The sequence below is a fragment of the Condylostylus longicornis genome, unplaced genomic scaffold (genome assembly GCF_029603195.1).
Source record: "Condylostylus longicornis isolate FDR11 unplaced genomic scaffold, ASM2960319v2 ptg000117l, whole genome shotgun sequence".
NCBI classification, from domain to species: Eukaryota; Metazoa; Arthropoda; class Insecta; order Diptera; family Dolichopodidae; genus Condylostylus; species Condylostylus longicornis.
In genome coordinates this window covers 1-20,184 of record NW_026578085.1, presented here as the reverse complement: position 1 = coordinate 20,184, position 20,184 = coordinate 1, and positions in this window count along the sequence as shown.

Below are 20,184 nucleotides of genomic sequence, written 5' to 3'. Positions count from 1 at the left end.
ATGAATCTGACTTTATTATTTTTCCAAATATTTAGAATAAGCTTTTGGACTTGTATGGGAGCTGCTCGAACCTGTAAAGCAATTCCATCAAAACTTCAGAAATATGTCTGACATATAATTGGACACACGACTGCAAAGTCTCTTGAATCTGACTTTATTATTTTTCCAAATATTTTAAGTTAGCTTTTGGAGTTGTATGGCAGGTACCCGAACCTGTCAAACAATTCCTGTAAAGCTTCAGAAATGTATCTGGCCTATAATTGGACACATGATTGCCAAGTTTCATGAATCTGACTTTATTATTTTTCCGAATATAAAAAATTTGCTGTTGGTGTTGTATGGCAGCCACCCGAACCGGTGCAGCTATCTATATTATATTTTACAAGATTTTTCCAGTTCATAAACAGGTATACATATAATCTAATAAATAACAAAAACAAAAAAATGAAAATAGCAAAAGAGAATACTGGGTAGATACATTACTCAATTGATTATACATACTGTAAAACAAAAACAAAAAATGAAAAGCGAAAAGTGAAAGAGAATAAAAAAAGAGTAGTAATATTTTTTTTTGTTTTTTTGCTTTACTACCATAAACAAAATTAAAAGGAAAAGGAAGCGAAAAATTTTAAATGAGTTAAGTAAGAGTAAAATAATTTTTTGTTGTTGTATTTAACATGGAATGGAATTAAAAAAAATAAAACTAAAAATTGTGAGAGACATAAGAACACGAATAACGTTACGTTACGTACTTATCTAGATAACGTTGTTTATAAGGAAATTTTTCGTTCTTAATTGTTAACTAATTCTTAATTTGAATTTTAATCATATCTATGTAACTAACAGTGACACATATTACATCTTAAAATTTATTAAATTTAAAATATTTCCATTACTTTTATTTATCATTAGTATTCAAACCAATATGATATTTATGCATATACAAGTATATACCTGCATATGTATGCCATAATATGTACAAATTTTTCTAAACTTATTTTAAAATTGATTGCCACAATCTTGTTTTTACAACAGATAATGCTGCTTATAAGCAAACCACAGGGGCCCCCAGTCCCATTATAATTTTTAGAGCATGTATAGAATATAATTGGACAAACGTATACAAAATTTTATATTTATAGCTTTATTAGTTTTTGAAATATTTAAAATAAACTCTTGGAGTTGTATGGCAGCTACCCGAACCCGTTGTCCGAATTAGTCCAATAACAATAGGGTTCGTCCTTGGCACAAAAGAAAAAACTTGTGAAAGTTTGGTGTCGATTGCATTATTCGTTTTTGAGTTATCGTGCGATCGGACGGACGGACGGACATGTCTAAATCGACGCAGAATTTTACGCTGAGCAAGAATATATATATATGTCCATACCGCAGATGACTCCTTCAAGTAGTTACAAACTCCATACCAAAGTTAATATACCCTTCACGAAGTGCAGGGTATAAAAATCAACCAATCTGTATATCTTACGTTTTAAAACAATAAAAGCAAAAACTGAATTTATGAGTAAGAAGAAATTACACAAGCATTTACTGACTGCTGAATTGGAATTGGGCAATATTGAAAACAAAGAAATTTTTGTTAGGCACCACTTAACTTCGTTACAAACTTATTTGCTTCATGAAGCAAAGAAGCTAAAACAATTACATAACTTTCGCTTCTTATGGGTCAACGATGGACCAATTTTTCTTCGAGAACATGAAAAAAGTAAGGTCTTCTTTATATCTAATTATAGTGATATTGATCGCATCAAAAATATTTTTAATAATAATTAATAATTTTAAAATCATAACCTCAATCAAGTTCTGTCATTTTTTTGTGATTATTTTTCTTTTTATTATAATTGTTTTGCTTACTTTTCACTCGCTTATGAATTCATATTTCTTTAAACTAATAATTATTACTTTGACATTTAATAAAAAAAATTTTTTTTTCTATCATGGTATATATGTATTAAATAAGGTTATATATACATTAACATCATATTATTACATTTACACTTTTAAAATTATTCTGTTTAAATACTTTTACTCTATCTTATATCTATTATACTATATTTTTATTATATTTATTACATTTCATTCTATAAATTTGTATTTAAATACTTCGTTCAATTCTACCACTTTTTTATTTCAGATTACAGGCTCCAATTATATCATATCTCGGTATTTTATTTTGTTGGAACATAAACTTTATTCTTCTAAAAAGAAAATTCATTTTTTAAATAAACATAAACTTTATTCTACTAATAAATTTCATTTTATAAATGATTCTAATTATAACACTTTAATTTTACCACTATTTCTACAAAGCATATGCCTTGAAATTAAAATTCTTTTATCTGATTTGGTAAGTCCATTTTTAGCACTTTTCCAAAAATTTTTTGAAAAAAAGTGCTTATTAGTTTCACTCTGTCCGTCCGTCCGTCCGTCCGTCCGTCCGTCCGTCCGTCCGTCCGTCCGTCTGTCCGTCCGTCCGTCCGTCCGTCCGTCTGTCCGTGTGTCTGTTTACAAAACTTCTACACCCTTGAAGATAGAAAGCTGAAATTTTATATGTACATAGATCTTTACTAGAAACTTATTTCTGTAGAACAAAATTTTTACCTATCTGCTCCCCTCTAGAAGTTATACCCCCCCAAAACCCTAAAAATGGCCTTTTTTAACTTTTTGTTGCAATGAAACCATAAGCATTTTTGAAATTTTGCAAACGCAAAAAGCAGCGGCTTGCTTCCCCTAGCGCGGCATACTATATTTGAACTTTAGAAAAACAAAATGGCCGTTCAAATTTACCGTTATCTAAAGTCCTTTTTTGCAAATTTTTGATGTCGTTTTTTTTCCAAACTACAGCCTGTAGAAGTTTGAAATTTTAGGAGCTTTTAGACATTATCAAATAGTTCATTTCGCTAGAAGAAAATTTTTTTCCATCTCCACCCCCTCTCAAGTTATCGCCTCTTGAAATTTGTAAAATTTGAATTTTTGACACCTTATATTTCCAAAACCGCAAGCTTTTTCAAATTTCTATTAACGCAAAAAGTTAACGGTAAATTCCATGAAATTAAAAAATATAATTATTTTTCTTAACTCACAAAATTAAACCTTAAAATCGAGCATTATGTTAACCCCACTTTATATTAATTTTTGCTTTATTTCAAAGACTGCATAAATCATTCATCCTAAATATATGCAACCCTAGAAATAGTTTTGTATATGAATGAAAATAATTTTAATAGTGTGATAGGTACATAGACTACATAGACTGTATTTAAAAGCAAAATTTTCATTTGTTGAAGGGAAAAGTGCTACAATACAAACCATTGGTTTGACCCAACTTTATTGAACATTATTTTCAACCATAACATTTTTTCTTTTCGATTTATAAATACTAGGATAATTGCCCTTCAACGATTTCCATTTAACTATATATTTTGCTATAATATTTCTATAAATTCCAATATCAAATATAAATTTCCTAATTCTTATAATTTTATCTTCTATTTCTTACTTTTTTTTTACTATCTCTACAAAATATAATGTATAAAAATGTATATTAAAAGCTACCAATTTGACCTTCTTTGAATTAAATAGGTTGATTACTAAATTTTTCAATAATTATAACAAAAATTCTAAAATTTTTATGGTCCACATATTACTGTTTACATATTACTGTTTTGTTTTGATAACATTTTACCTGATATAATCACTACAATAATAAAATCATTTTGCTTTGAATACTCTTTGTATGATAGCATTGATAAGAATTATTTCTGTTTGACAATATTGTATGATGGTAATATTGTTGAAAATTTGTTGTTGATATCTTTTTTCACTTTTGTATGATGTTGTATGACGAAGTACCGGACTTACACATTGAACATTTTTTGTCAGTGGCGCACACCCTACATATTTTTGAATTTTGATAAAAATTTAAATGTGATTTATTTTAATATTCGAAGTCTCAGGAACAAATTGGGGTCCTTGGAATCTTTGATACGGTCTTATTCTTGTAAAATTCATATTGTCGTCTTAACTGAAATATGGTTAAGAGAGTCGAAAAACAAGTTTTTTAATATACCAGGATATGTAGCTTACTTTTCAAATCGTCTAGACTCTTATGGAGGTGTTGGTATTTATATAATTGAGGAAATTTGTAGTACTTTGGTACATAGTGAGGAATTTGATAAATCAAATTTTTTAGTTGTTTAATTATTGAGGAACAATTTAAATATTGTAGCGGTTTATAGGTCACATGAGACAAATCAATATAACTTTATACAAAGGGTTGATGATATTACATCAAAATTTTCAAATTAAGTTATGGTTGGGGATTTTAATCTAGATCTTCTGAATAGGAATAACGAAGTTATTCGGGCTTATGTGAACGCATTATTTACTAATGGTTTTATTGTATATAATAGGCTTTCAATTGATCTTGCCACTAGGTTTGGAAACTCGTCTGGAACTATAATTGATCACTTGGTTACGGATCTATTGAGATTTGAATATACTTTTCTGATTTCCGATTGCTGTCTGTCGGATCACCAGATGTTTTTTGTAAGTATTGATCAAGAACCGATTTCTGAAGCAGTTGATATGACTAGAAGTGTTTTAAATTACGATGGGGTAGATGCCGATAGGATTTGGAGTTGCTTGTCTTTTTACACTTGTTTTGACTCGCTAGTTCGAGATTTGGGTCAGGTTGTGTCTAATAATACGGAGACGGTCCCTAACAGATATATTAGGAAAAAAAAGAGTGGATGACAGAAGAAATTTTGTCAAAAATGAAAATTAGGGATTCCTTTTATAGATTCTCGCGAAAATATAGAGATGATGAACATATATTAGAATTGTACCGTAAATATAGGAATGAGGTAAATAAATTGATTGACCAGGCCAAAAAAGTTTATTTTTCGAACCAACTGTTGAGTGGTGGCTCTGATGGCAGGAAAGTATGGAGGACATACAACGAAATTATGTACAACAAAAGATCAGTTGCTAGGTCCACAATAAAGGTATTAAATATTAATGGTGAGTCTTTGGACGAAGAAATTGTAATAGCTGTCAACAATAATAGCTGTCAATAATAATTTTGTCACAGGTAGTTTGGATCTGAATTATATAGGGAGTTTTAGTAGAACAATTCATAGTGGTTTTGACTTGTGCCCTACGAGCTCCGGGGAAGTCAAAGATGTGATTTCTTCATTAAAGCCTTCTGCTGCTACGGGCTATGATCATATTTCAACATTATTTATTCAAAGGTACTCTAATTTATTGGCTCTTGTATTAGCAAATTTGATAAACAGGTGTTTCCAGAATTCCACTTTCCCGCAATCGTTGAAAGAGGCAATTGTTGTTCCGATTTTTAAGGGGGGAAGTACTACGGATCCGTCTAATTACAGACCAATATCCATTTTGAATGGTTTCTCTAAAATTTTTGAGTTGGTAATCAAGGCGCGTCTTAATACTTTTATTTCAAATAATGGTGTCCTTCATCCGGAACAGTTTGGTTTCGAAAGGCACTCTAATACGGGTGCTGCTTGCCTTAGTTTGACTCACTTTATTACTACGAATCTAGATAAGAGTAAATTCGTCGCTTGTTTACTTTTTGACCTCAGGAAGGCTTTTGACTGTGTGGATCACAGGATTCTTTTGGAGAAGCTCAGAACTTTTAATTTTACACCTAGTCATCTTGCTTTTTTAGACTCTTACTTGCGGGGCAGAGTCCAGAGAGTTCGTAATGGCAGTTATGTTAGTTCTGGAAGAGTTAGTAGTAGGGGAGTGCCGCAGGGCTCAATTCTGGGGCCTGACTTATTCAGAATCTATATTAATGACCTGGCCAAGTTGGAGTTGAAGGGTACTCTGCAGTTATTTGCTGACGATACGAGTATTAAGTATGCTGCTGAATCCGAAGCTGAGTTATGGGGGCTTATAATGCAGGATCTTGGAAATATCGAGGAATGGTTAGAGCATCATAGACTGGTACTAAATTTCGATAAAACTAAAATATTATTTCTAGGGAACAAAAATTATAGTAGTGACGACATTGTTTTTAAATCTAACCGTATAGGAATTGTCGATAGCTGTAATTATTTAGGATTAGTTTTAGACAAGAAATTAGATTGGGTAGATCATGTTGACCATATTTTGGGGAAGATTTCGCCCTATATTTTTATTCTTAGAAGGCTACGTCGATACGTCTCTACCAACGCCTTGTATTCAATATACTCTTCTTTTATACTGTCTCACCTGATGTATCTGAATCCGGTTTGGAGTGGTGCTACAAAAAAAATAATGCATAGGCTGGATGTAGCACATAAAAAAGCTATTAAGATTATTCATTTTTACTCTCCACTTCATCCCACTAGTCAACTCTACTCTGGAAGTTACATGAGCTTACATAACATAAATCTCAGGGAGTTATATCTAACTGCTTATAAAATTATAAATAATATAATTATAATAATAATAACCTAGTGAATATAAATATAATATGTGAATTTAATAGTGAACATAAATATAATTATAAATAGCCTAGTGAAACATAGCTTTATTCTGAATAGAAATATTGACTTGTATCATTACAATACAAGAAATAGATCTAATTTCTATCTGTCTCTATTTAGATCTAATAACTAAAAACAAAATTGTTTATATAGATGTTTAAAACTCTATAATGAATTGCCAAATCATTTAAAAGATGTTCCGAATTTAAAAGCATTCAAAAAAAAAAATAGTAGATTATATACTTTCTTCTAATCAAAATGTTAATCGGTAGAATTGAATCAGTAGCAAAAATTTATAGAAAATAACAACAAATAATAAATAATAAATAATATATAATAAATAATAAAAAAAAAAAATAAATAATAAATAATAAATAACAAATAATAAAAAAAAAATAACAAATAATAAATATTAATAATAAATAATATATAATAAATAAAGAAAAATAAAGAACAAATAATAAATAATAAATAAAAAATAATAAATAATAAGTAAAAAATAATAAATAATAATTAATAAATAACAAATAATAAAAAATAAATATTAATAATAAATAATATATAATAAATAATAAAAAATTAAGAACAAATAATAAATAACAAATAATAAATAATAAATAAAAAATAATAAATAATAAGTAAAAAATAATTAATAATAAATAATAAATAATAAATAATAAATAATAAATAATAAAAAATAAATAATAAATAATAAATAATAAATAATAAATAATAAATAATAAATAATAAATAATAAATAATAAATAATAAATAATAAATAATAAATAATAAATAATAAATAATAAATAATAAATAATAAATAATAAATAATAAATAATAAATAATAAATAATAAATAATAAATAATAAATAATAAATAATAAATAATAAATAAAAAATAATAAATAATAAATAATAAATAATAAATAATAAATAATAAATAATAAATAATAAATAATATATAATAAATAATAAATAATAAATAATAAATAATAAATAATAAATAATAAATAATAAATAATAAATAATAAAAAATAAATAATAAATCATAAATAATAAATAATAAATAATAAATAATAAATAATAAATAATAAATAATAAATAATAAATAATAAATAATAAATAATAAATAATAAATAATAAATAATAAATAATAAATAATATATAATAAATAATAAATAATAAATAATAAATAATAAATAATAAATAATAAATAATAAATAATAAATAATAAATAATAAATAATAAATAATAAATAATAAATAATAAATAATAAATAATAAATAATAAATAATAAATAATAAATAATAAATAATAAATAATAAATAATAAATAATAATTAATATAAGTAAATAACAGATAATAAATAGTAAATAATAAATATAATAATAATAAATAATAAACAATAAATAATTAATAATAAATAAGAAATAAAAAATAATAAATAATAAATAATAAATTATAAATAATAAATAATAAATAATAAATAATCAATAATAAATAATAAATAACAAATAATAAATAATAAATAATAAATAATAAATAATAAATAATAAATAATAAATAATAAATAATAAATAATAAATAATAAATAATAAATAATAAATAATAAATAATAAATAATAAATAATAAATAATAAATAATAAATAATAAATAATAAATAATAAATAATAAATAATAAATAATAAATAATAAATAATAAATAATAAATAATAAATAATAAATAATAAATAATGAATAATATATAATAAATAATAAATAATAAACAATAAATAATAAATAATAAATAATAAATAATAAATAATAAATAATAAGTAATAAATAATAAATAATAATAAAAATAATAATTTATAAATATTCAATAATAAATAATTAATAATAAATAATAAATAATAAATAATAAATAATAAATAATAAATAATAAATAATAAATAATAAATAATAAATAATAAATAATAAACAATAAATAATAAATAATAAATAATAAATAATAAATAATAAATAATAAATAATAAATAATAAATAATAAATAATAAATAATAAATAATAAATAATAAATAATAAATAATAAATAATAAATAATAAATAATAAATAATAAATAATAAATAATAAATAATAAATAATAAATAATAAATAATAAATAATAAATAATAAATAATAAATAATAAATAATAAATAATAAATAATAAATAATAAATAATAAATAATAAATAATAAATAATAAATAATAAATAATAAATAATAAATAATAAATAATAAATAATAAATAATAAATAATAAATAATAAATAATAAATAATAAATAATAAATAATAAATAATAAATAATAAATAATAAATAATAAATAATAAATAATAAATAATAAATAATAAATAATAAATAATAAATAATAAATAATAAATAATAAATAATAAATAATAAATAATAAATAATAAATAATAAATAATAAATAATAAATAATAAATAATAAATAATAAATAATAAGTAATAAATAATAAATAATAAATAATAAATAATAAGTAATAAATAATAAATAATAAATAATAAAAAATAAATAATAAATCATAAATCATAAATAATAAATAATAAATAATAAATAATAAATAATAAATAATAAATAATAAAAAATAAAGAACAAATAATAAATAATAAATAATAAATAATAAATAATAAATAATAAATTAAAAATAATATATAATAAATAATAAACAAAAAATAATAAATAATAAATGATAAACAATAAATAATAAATAATAAATAATAAATAATAAATAATAAATAATAAATAATAAATAATAAATAATAAATAATAAATAATAAATAATAAATAATAAATAATAAATAATAAATAATAAATAATAAATAATAAATAATAAATAATAAATAATAAAAAATAAATAATAAATAACAAATAATAAATAATAAATAATAAATAACAAATAATAAATAATGAATAATAAATATTAAATAATAAATAACAAATAGTAAATAATAAATATAATAATAATAAATAATAAATAATAAACAACAAATAATAAATAATAAATAATATATAATAAATAATAAATTAAAAATAATATATAATAAATAATAAACAAAAAATAATAAATAATAAATGATAAACAATAAATAATAAATAATAAATAATAAATAATAAATAATAAATAATAAATAATAAATAATAAATAATCAATAATAAATAATAAATAACAAATAATAAATAATAAATAATAAATAATAAATAATAAATAATAAATAATAAATAATAAATAATAAATAATAAATAATAAATAATAAATAATAAATAATAAATAATAAATAATAAATAATAAATACTAAATAATAAATAATAAATAATAAATAATAAATAATAAATAATAAATAACAAATAATAAATAATAAATAATAAATAATAAATAATAAATAACAAATAATAAATAATGAATAATAAATATTAAATAATAAATAACAAATAATAAATAGTAAATAATAAATATAATAATAATAAATAATAAATAATAAACAACAAATAATAAATAATAAATAATATATAATAAATAATAAATTAAAAATAATATATAATAAATAATAAACAAAAAATAATAAATAATAAATGATAAACAATAAATAATAAATAATAAATAATAAATAATAAATAATAAAAAATAAAGAACAAATAATAAATAATAAATAATAAATAATAAATAATAAATTAAAAATAATATATAATAAATAATAAACAAAAAATAATAAATAATAAATGATAAACAATAAATAATAAATAATAAATAATAAATAATAAATAATAAATAATAAATAATAAATAATAAATAATAAATAATAAATAATCAATAATAAAAAATAAATAACAAATAATAAATAATAAATAATAAATAATAAATAATAAATAATAAATAATAAATAATAAATAATAAATAATAAATAATAAATAATAAATAATAAATAATAAATAATAAATAATAAATAATAAATAATAAATAATAAAAAATGAATAATATATAATAAATAATAAATAATAAATAATAAATAATAAATAATAAATAATAAATAATAAATAATAAATAATAAGTAATAAATAATAAATAGTAATAAAAATAATAATTTATAAATATTCAATAATAAATAATTAATAATAAATAATAAATAATAAATAATAAATAATAAATAATAAATAATAAATAATAAATAATAAATAATAAATAATAAATAATAAATAATAAATAATAAATAATAAATAATAAATAATAAATAATAAATAATAAATAATAAATAATAAATAATAAATAATAAATAATAAATAATAAATAATAAATAATAAATAATAAATAATAAATAATAAATAATAAATAATAAATAATAAATAATAAATAATAAATAATAAATAATAAATAATAAATAATAAATAATAAATAATAAATAATAAATAATAAATAATAAATAATAAATAATAAATAATAAATAATAAATAATAAATAATAAATAATAAATAATAAATAATAAATAATAAATAATAAATAATAAGTAATAAATAATAAATAATAAATAATAAAAAATAAATATTAAATCATAAATAATAAATAATAAATAATAAATAATAAATAATAAATAATAAATAATAAATAATAAAAAATAAAGAACAAATAATAAATAATAAATAATAAATAATAAATAATAAATAATAAATTAAAAATAATATATAATAAATAATAAACAAAAAATAATAAATAATAAATGATAAACAATAAATAATAAATAATAAATAATAAATAATAAATAATAAATAATAAATAATAAATAATAAATAATAAATAATAAATAATAAATAATAAATAATAAATAATAAATAATAAATAATAAATAATAAATAATAAATAATAAATAATAAATAATAAATAATAAATAATAAATAATAAATAATAAATAACAAATAATAAATAATAAATAATAAATAACAAATAATAAATAATGAATAATAAATATTAAATAATAAATAACAAATAATAAATAGTAAATAATAAATATAATAATAATAAATAATAAATAATAAACAACAAATAATAAATAATAAATAATATATATAATAAATAATAAAAAAAAAAAATAAATAATAAATAATAAATAACAAATAATAAAAAAAAAATAACAAATAATAAATATTAATAATAAATAATAAATAATAAATAATAATCTATAAATATTCAATAATAAATAATAAATAGTAAATATTAAATAATAAATAATAAATAATAAATAATAAATAATAAATAATAAATAATAAATAATAAATAATAAATAATAAATAATAAATAATAAATAATAAATAATAAATAATAAATAATAAATAATAAATAATAAATAATAAATAATAAATAATAAATAATAAATAATAAATAATAAATATTAAATAATAAATAATAAATAATAAATAATAAATAATAAATAATAAATAATATATAATAAATAATAAAAAATAAATAATAAATAATAAATATTAAATAATAAATAATAAATTAAAAATAATATATAATAAATAATATATAATAAATAATAAATAATAAATAATAATTAATAAATAATAAATAATAAATAATAAATAATAAATAATAAATAATAAAAAATAAGTAATAAATAATAAATAACAAATAATAAAAAATAAATAACAAATAATGAATATTATTAATAAATAATATATAATAAATAATAAAAAATAAAGAACAAATAATAAATAATAAATAATAAATAATAAATAATAAATTAAAAATAATATATAATAAATAATAAACAAAAAATAATAAATAATAAATGATAAATAATAAATAATAAATAATAAGTAATAAATAATAAATAATATATAATAAATAATAAATAATAAATAATAAATAATAAATAATAAATAATAAATAATAAATAATAAATAATAAATAATAAATAATAAATAATAAATAATAAATAATAAATAATAAATAATAAATAATAAATAATAAATAACAAATAATAAATAATAAATAATAAATAATAAATAATAAATAACAAATAATAAATAATGAATAATAAATATTAAATAATAAATAACAAATAATAAATAGTAAATAATAAATATAATAATAATAAATAATAAATAATAAACAACAAATAATAAATAATAAATAATATATAATAAATAATAAAAAAAAAAAATAAATAATAAATAATAAATAACAAATAATAAAAAAAAATAACAAATAATAAATATTAATAATAAATAATATATAATAAATAAAAAAAAATAAAGAACAAATAATAAATAATAAATAAAAAATAATAAATAATAAGTTAAAAATAATAAATAATAATTAATAAATAACAAATAATAAAAAATAAATATTAATAATAAATAATATATAATAAATAATAAAAAATTAAGAACAAATAATAAATAACAAATAATAAATAAAAAATAATAAATAATAAGTAAAAAATAATTAATAATAAATAATAAATAATAAATAATAAATAATAAATAATAAATAATAAATAATAAATAATAAATAATAAATAATAAATAATAAATAATAAATAATAAATAATATATAATAAATAATAAATAATAAATAATAAATAATAAATAATAAATAATAAATAATAAATAATAAATAAAAAATAATAAATAATAAATAATAAATAATAAATAATAAATAATAAATAATATATAATAAATAATAAATAATAAATAATAAATAATAAATAATAAATAATAAATAATAAATAATAAATAATAAATAATAAAAAATAAATAATAAATCATAAATAATAAATAATAAATAATAAATTATAAATAATAAATAATAAATAATAAATAATAAATAATAAATAATAAATAATAAATAATAAATAATATATAATATATAATAAATAATAAATAATAAATAATAAATAATAAATAATAAATAATAAATAATAAATAATAAATAATAAATAATAAATAATAAATAATAAATAATAAATAATAAATAATAAATAATAAATAATAAATAATAAATAATAAATAATAAATAATAAATAATAAATAATAAATAATAAATAATAAATAATAAATAATAAATAATAAATAATAAATAATAAATAATAAATAATATAAATAAATAACAGATAATAAATAGTAAATAATAAATATAATAATAATAAATAATAAACAATAAATAATAAATAATAAATAAGAAATAAAAAATAATAAATAATAAATAATAAATAATAAATAATAAATAATAAATAATAAATAATAAATAATAAATAATAAATAATAAATAATAAATAATAAATAATGAATAATAAATAATAAATAATAAATAATAAATAATAAATAATAAATAATAAATAATAAATAATAAATAATAAATAATAAATAATAAATAATAAATAATAAATAATAAATAATGAATAATATATAATAAATAATAAATAATAAATAATAAATAATAAATAATAAATAATAAATAATAAATAATAAATAATAAATAATAAATAATAAATAATAAATAATAAATAATAAATAATAAATAATAAATAATAAATAATAAATAATAAATAATAAATAATAAATAATAAATAATAAATAATAAATAATAAATAATAAATAATAAATAATAAATAATAAATAATAAATAATAAATAATAAATAATAAATAATAAATAATAAATAATAAATAATAAATAATAAATAATAAATAATATAAATAAATAACAGATACTAAATAGTAAATAATAAATATAATAATAATAAATAATAAACAATAAATAATAAATAGTAAATAAGAAATAAAAAATAATAAATAATAAATAATAAATAATATATAATAAATAATAAATAATAAATAATAAATAATAAATAATAAATAATAAATAATAAATAATAAATAATAAATAATAAATAATAAATAATAAATAATAAATAATAAATAATAAATAATAAAAAATAAATAATAAATCATAAATAATAAATAATAAATAATAAATAATAAATTATAAATAATAAATAATAAATAATAAATAATAAATAATAAATAATAAATAATAAATAATAAATAATAAATAATAAATAATAAATAATAAATAATAAATAATAAATAATAAATAATAAATAATAAATAATAAATAATAAATAATAAAAAATAAATAATAAATCATAAATAATAAATAATAAATAATAAATAATAAATTATAAATAATAAATAATAAATAATAAATAATAAATAATAAATAATAAATAATATATAATAAATAATAAATAATAAATAATAAATAATAAATAATAAATAATATATAATAAATAATAAATAATAAATAATAAAAAATAAATAATAAATAATAAATAATATATAATAAATAATAAATAATAAATAATAAATAATAAATAATAAATAATAAATAATAAATAATAAATAATAAATAATAAATAATAAATAATAAATAATAAATAATAAAAAATAAATAATAAATCATAAATAAGAAATAATAAATAATAAATAATAAATTATAAATAATAAATAATAAATAATAAATAATAAATAATAAATAATAAATAATAAATAATAAATAATAAATAATAAATAATAAATAATATATAATAAATAATAAATAATAAATAATAAATAATAAATAATAAATAATAAATAATAAATAATAAATAATAAATAATAAATAATAAATAATAGATAATAAATAATAAATAATAAATAATAAATAATAAATAAGAAATAATAAATAATAAATAATAAATAATAAATAATAAATAATAAATAATAAATAATAAATAATAAATAATAAATAATAAATAATAAATAATAAATAATAAATAATAAATAATAAATAATAAATAATAAATAATATAAATAAATAACAGATAATAAATAGTAAATAATAAATATAATAATAATAAATAATAAACAATAAATAATAAATAAGAAATAAAAAATAATATATAATAAATAATAAATAATAAATAATAAATAATAAATAATAAATAATAAATAATAAATAATAAATAATGAATAATAAATAATAAATAATAAATAATAAATAATAAATAATAAATAATAAATAATAAATAATAAATAATAAATAATAAATAATAAATAATAAATAATAAATAATAAATAATAAATAATAAATAATAAATAATAAATAATAAATAATAAATAATGAATAATATATAATAAATAATAAATAATAAATAATAAATAATAAATAATAAATAATAAATAATATAAATAAATAACAGATAATAAATAGTAAATAATAAATATAATAATAATAAATAATAAACAATAAATAATAAATAGTAAATAAGAAATAAAAAAAAATAAATAATAAATAATAAATAATAAATAATAAATAATAAATAATAAATAATAAATAATAAATAATAAATAATAAATAATAAATAATAAATAATAAATAATAAATAATAAATAATAAATAATAAATAATAAATAATGAATAATAAATAATAAATAATAAATAATAAATAATAAATAATAAATAATAAATAATAAATAATAAATAATAAATAATAAATAATAAATAATAAATAATAAATAATAAATAATAAATAATAAATAATAAATAATAAATAATAAATAATAAATAATAAATAATAAATAATAAATAATAAATAATAAATAATAAATAATAAATAATAAATAATAAATAATAAATAATAAATAATAAATAATAAATAATAAATAAAAAATAATAAATAATAAATAATAAATAATAAATAATAAATAATAAATAATATATAATAAATAATAAATAATAAATAATAAATAATAAATAATAAATAATAAATAATAAATAATAAATAATAAATAATAAATAATAAAAAATAAATAATAAATCATAAATAATAAATAATAAATAATAAATAATAAATTATAAATAATAAATAATAAATAATAAAAATAAATAATAAATAATAAATAATAAATAATAAATAATATATAATAAATAATAAATAATAAATAATAAATAATAAATAATAAATAATAAATAATAAATAATAAATAATAAATAATAAATAATAAATAATAAATAATAAATAATAAATAATAAATAATAAATAATAAATAATAAATAATAAATAATAAATAATAAATAATAAATAATAAATAATAAATAATAAATAATAAATAATAAATAATAAATAATAAATAATAAATAATAAATAATAAATAATAAATAATAAATAATAAATAATAAATAATAAATAATAAATAATAAATAATAAATAATAAATAATAAATAATATAAATAAATAACAGATAATAAATAGTAAATAATAAATATAATAATAATAAATAATAAACAATAAATAATAAATAATAAATAAGAAATAAAAAATAATAAATAATAAATAATAAATAATAAATAATAAATAATAAATAATAAATAATAAATAATAAATAATAAATAATAGATAATAAATAATGAATAATGAATAATAAATAATAAATAATAAATAATAAATAATAAATAATAAATAATAAATAATAAATAATAAATAATAAATAATATAAATAAATAACAGATAATAAATAGTAAATAATAAATATAATAATAATAAATAATAAACAATAAATAATAAATAGTAAATAAGAAATAAAAAATAATAAATAATAAATAATAAATAATAAATAATAAATAATAAATAATAAATAATAAATAATAAATAATAAATAATAAATAATAAATAATAAATAATAAATAATAAATAATAAATAATAAATAATAAATAATAAATAATAAATAATAAATAATAAATAATAAATAACAAATAATAAATAATAAATAATAAATAATAAATAATAAATAACAAATAATAAATAATGAATAATAAATATTAAATAATAAATAACAAATAATAAATAGTAAATAATAAATATAATAATAATAAATAATAAATAATAAACAACAAATAATAAATAATAAATAATATATAATAAATAATAAAAAAAAAAAAATAAATAATAAATAATAAATAACAAATAATAAAAAAAATAACAAATAATAAATATTAACAATAAATAATATATAATAAATAAAAAAAAATAAAGAACAAATAATAAATAATAAATAAAAAATAATAAATAATAAGTTAAAAATAATAAATAATAATTAATAAATAACAAATAATAAAAAATAAATATTAATAATAAATAATATATAATAAATAATAAAAAATTAAGAACAAATAATAAATAACAAATAATAAATAAAAAATAATAAATAATAAGTAAAAAATAATTAATAATAAATAATAAATAATAAATAATAAATAATAAATAATAAATAATAAATAATAAATAATAAATAATAAATAATAAATAATAAATAATAAATAATAAATAATAAATAATAAATAATAAATAATAAATAAAAAATAATAAATAATAAATAATAAATAATAAATAATTAAATAATATATAATAAATAATAAATAATAAATAATAAATAATAAATAATAAATAATAAATAATAAATAATAAATAATAAATAATAAATAATAAATAATAAATAATAAATAATAAAAAATAAATAATAAATCATAAATAATAAATAATAAATAATAAATTATAAATAATAAATAATAAATAATAAATAATAAATAATAAATAATAAATAATAAATAATAAATAATAAATAATATATAATATATAATAAATAATAAATAATAAATAATAAATAATAAATAATAAATAATAAATAATAAATAATAAATAATAAATAATAAATAATAAATAATAAATAATAAATAATAAATAATAAATAATAAATAATAAATAATAAATAATAAATAATAAATAATAAATAATAAATAATAAATAATAAATAATAAATAATAAATAATAAATAATAAATAATATAAATAAATAACAGATAATAAATAGTAAATAATAAATATAATAATAATAAATAATAAACAATAAATAATAAATAATAAATAAGAAATAAAAAATAATAAATAATAAATAATAAATAATAAATAATAAATAATAAATAATAAATAATAAATAATAAATAATAAATAATAAATAATAAATAATAAATAATAAATAATGAATAATAAATAATAAATAATAAATAATAAATAATAAATAATAAATAATAAATAATAAATAATAAATAATAAATAATAAATAATAAATAATGAATAATATATAATAAATAATAAATAATAAATAATAAATAATAAATAATAAAATAATAAATAATAAATAATAAATAATAAATAATAAATAATAAATAATAAATAATAAATAATAAATAATAAATAATAAATAATAAATAATAAATAATAAATAATAAATAATAAATAATAAAATAATAAATAATAAATAATAAATAATAAATAATAAATAATAAATAATAAATAATAAATAATATAAATAAATAACAGATACTAAATAGTAAATAATAAATATAATAATAATAAATAATAAACAATAAATAATAAATAGTAAATAAGAAATAAAAAAATAATAAATAATAAATAATAAATAATATATAATAAATAATAAATAATAAATAATAAATAATAAATAATAAATAATAAATAATAAATAATAAATAATAAATAATAAATAATAAATAATAAATAATAAATAATAAAAAATAAATAATAAATCATAAATAATAAATAATAAATAATAAATAATAAATTATAAATAATAAATAATAAATAATAAATAATAAATAATAAATAATAAATATAAATAATAAATAATAAATAATAAATAATAAATAATAAATAATAAATAATAAATAATAAATAATAAATAATAAATAATAAATCATAAATAATAAATAATAAATAATAAATAATAAATTATAAATAATAAATTATAAATAATAAATAATAAATAATAAATAATAAATAATAAATAATAAATAATATATAATAAATAATAAATAATAAATAATAAATAATAAATAATAAATAATATATAATAAATAATAAATAATAAATAATAAAAATTAAATAATAAATAATAAATAATATATAATAAATAATAAATAATAAATAATAAATAATAAATAATAAATAATAAATAATAAATAATAAATAATAAATAATAAATAATAAATAATAAATAATAAATAATAAATAATAAATAATAATAATTAAAAAATAAATAATAAATCATAAATAAGAAATAATAAATAATAAATAATAAATTATAAATAATAAATAATAAATAATAAATAATAAATAATAAATAATAAATAATAAATAATAAATAATAAATAATAAATAATAAATAATAAATAATAAATAATATATAATAAATAATAAATAATAAATAATAAATAATAAATAATAAATAATAAATAATAAATAATAAATAATAAATAATAAATAATAAATAATAGATAATAAATAATAAATAATAAATAATAAATAATAAATAAGAAATAATAAATAATAAATAATAAATAATAAATAATAAATAATAAATAATAAATAATAAATAATAAATAATAAATAATAAATAATAAATAATAAATAATAAATAATAAATAATAAATAATAAATAATATAAATAAATAACAGATAATAAATAGTAAATAATAAATATAATAATAATAAATAATAAACAATAAATAATAATAA